Below are 3,012 nucleotides of genomic sequence, written 5' to 3' on the forward strand. Positions count from 1 at the left end.
ACCATGGGCTTCCTGTGGGTCAAAGGGTAGACATATCTGCCCCGTGACACATGTCAAGCTGTTTGTAGGCTTCTTACCCAGGGAAGATGTGTACTCGGGTCACTGACCTGGGAGTGGCTACAGATCTGGTTCTGAGCTGGAGTTGGCAGGGATAATGGTGGGAGGCTGCTGTGTCGGGCAGAAGCTCCTGTTCATGTCTGTGTTCAGTGCTTGACCCCCAACTCTGTGAGGCTGATATCAAGCCCTGCACCCCAGACCTGCTCAGGACCCCCTGCTGTGCTGACTCTGGCAGCATCTGAAGAAGGCAGGACTGGGTCACCCAGGCGATGGAGTGTTGGGAGAGTCTGGGGGTCCCTGGACTCCACAGCATTGGTTGCTCTGCCCCGTTCTAGGGTTGGGCTAGACGGCGTTCTGACGGCGTTGGGCTAGACGGTGTTCTGACGGCGTATGCTCATCTAGTGTTCCTTCAGGATGTGTGTGACCCTGCGGGGAGGTGGCAGAGAGCTGACTCACTTGAGGTTTCCCAGCGTCTGATGCTGGCGGTGTGGGAGCAGCTATGTTTAGAGATAATGACTGTCTGTGCAGAGGTATTTGGCATCATCCCGGGCAGGTGCTTGCATTAACTAGAGACACGGGCTCCTCAGTTGTCTCTGCACTCGGCCCTGTCATGGCCGGGGAGCTTAGGACCCTGAAGGCGTGATGGCTTTTCCTGCTTGTTAGCTTGAACTACATCTGGAATGAACTGTAGTTCAGAAATGGGCGACACTTGTAATCCAGATCAACCCTGAAAGACACAGGCTTCTGACCTGGATCTTTTCTTTCTTTTTCTTTTTTTTTCTTTGTTAAAGATTTATTTATTTAATGTATATGAGTACACTGTAGCTGTACTGATGGTTACAAGCCATTATGTGGTTGCTGGGATTTGAACTCAGGACCTTCAGAAAAACAGTCAGTACTCTTAACCGACCACTGAGCCATCTCTCCAGCCCCCAGGTTTATTTGTGCCCAACATGGGACTTGAACCTATGACCCTGAGATTAAGAATCTCATGCTCTTCTGACTGAGTCAGCTGGGCACATCCGACATGGGTCTTGACATGGGATGACACACACTTTTGACCCAGATCTTGAGGCATAGTAGTCATGAGGAGCTTAGGTGCAGGCAAAGTATAGTACATGCCTTTAATCTTAGGAGACTGAGGCAAGCAGATCTCTGAGTTCAAGGCCAGCCTGGGACAAAGTGAGTTCTTAATCCAGGCGTGGTGGTACACATCTTTAATCTGAGCCATACCTTCTGCTGGAGGCCTACATATGGACATTGGAAGAAGGAAGAAGGCTCACTCTTCTTCACCTGCTTGCGTTTACGCGCCAGCACCTCTGTTGGAACCTACTTCTTCGGGATTCCAGCTTACACAGAAAACCAGCTGAAACACATAGCCTCATGGGACTGAGTAACTACTAGATTTTTTGACTTCCCATTCCCAGCTGCACAGTGTTGGTTTAGCTGGACTGTAGACTGTAAGTCATTGCAATAAATTCCTTTAATATAGAGAGACATTCCACAAATTCTATGACTCTAAAGAACCCTGACTAATACAGGTGTCTGTAGGGAGAAGCTGGTCCCTGTCAGGGACTGGGTTCTTCAGGGCCATTGCTGTGGAAGTGTCAGGTGACTTCCTGCAGCGCCTCAGGCCAGCTATTCGGTTCACAGTGCTGACTAAGCTCTCCTTTGCTGGGCTGGATTCTATGCCTCACCCTGGGGCACACATACTAGTCACCTGTTCTGTGGCTCATTCCAATGGTGGGAGGGCACAGAGACATGTACACACCCACAGGTGCACACTCAGAGCACACGGACATGTGCACACACCACAGGTGTACACTCAGAGCACACGGACATGCACACACCCACAGGTGCACACTCAGAGCACATGGACATGTATAGACACCCACAGGTGCACACTCAGAGCACATAGACATGCATACACACCCAAAGGTGCACACTCAGAGCAACGGACATGCACACACCCACAGGTGCACACTCAGAGCACATGGATATGCATACACACCCACAGGTGTACACTCAGAGCACATGGACATGCACACACCCACAGGTGCACACTCAGAGCACATGGACATGCATACATACCCACAGGTGTACACTCAGAGCACATGGACATGCACACACCCACAGGTGCACACTCAGAGCACATGGACATGCATACACACCCACAGGTGTACACTCAGAGCACATGGACATGCACACACCCACAGGTGCACACTCAGAGCACATGGACATGGACACACCCACAGATGCACACTTAGAGCACACGGACATGCATACACACCCACAGGTGCACACTTAGAGCACACAGGCATGCATACACCCACAGGTGCACACTCAGAGCACATAGACATGCATACACACCCACAGGTGCACACTCAGAGCACATGGACATGCACACACACCCACAGATGCACACTCAGAACACTCAGACATGTATACATCCACAGGTACACACTCAGAGCACACAGACATGCACACACCCACAGGTGTACACTGAGAGCACACAGACATGCACACACCCACAGGTTCACACTCAGAGCACACAGACATGCATACACACCCACAGGTGCACACTCAACCCCAGTCAGTGAAACTGCCCATGGGAAAGAAAGCTGAGAAGAAGGTCCAGTGCCACCTGACCCAGATTCCCCTGCTGGGGTCTGACATCATTATCTTGTGCAGGGCCCCACTTTTGCTAAGAGAAGGATTAGGCCAAGCACTGGATAAGGGGGTACATGAATCACACAAGAAACTGGGGAAAACATGATTTTTTTTAAATTAAAAAATATCTGTACTAAATTAATAAAAATATTATTTTGAGGAAAATACGTTTTTATGTGTGCAAACCTGCATGTGTGCAAGCGCCTCAGAGGCCAGAAGAGGGCATCAGATCCCTTGGGGCTGGAGTGCAGATTTCCTTGGTCGCTGTGGGTGCTGGGAACTGAT

At 50.5% G+C, this 3,012-nt stretch overlaps 1 non-coding gene across 1 annotated transcript; it reads right to left on the reverse strand.

Annotated features, from left to right (window-relative positions):
* Positions 1–1,002: 1,002 nt before the first annotated feature.
* On the reverse strand, positions 1,003–1,075 carry Trnak-cuu (transfer RNA lysine (anticodon CUU)). Its single transcript has one exon. It is a non-coding gene; the product is annotated as a tRNA-Lys (tRNA).
* Positions 1,076–3,012: the final 1,937 nt, after the last annotated feature.

The sequence above is a fragment of the Apodemus sylvaticus genome, chromosome 10, assembly GCF_947179515.1.
Source record: "Apodemus sylvaticus chromosome 10, mApoSyl1.1, whole genome shotgun sequence".
NCBI lineage: Eukaryota > Metazoa > Chordata > Mammalia > Rodentia > Muridae > Apodemus > Apodemus sylvaticus.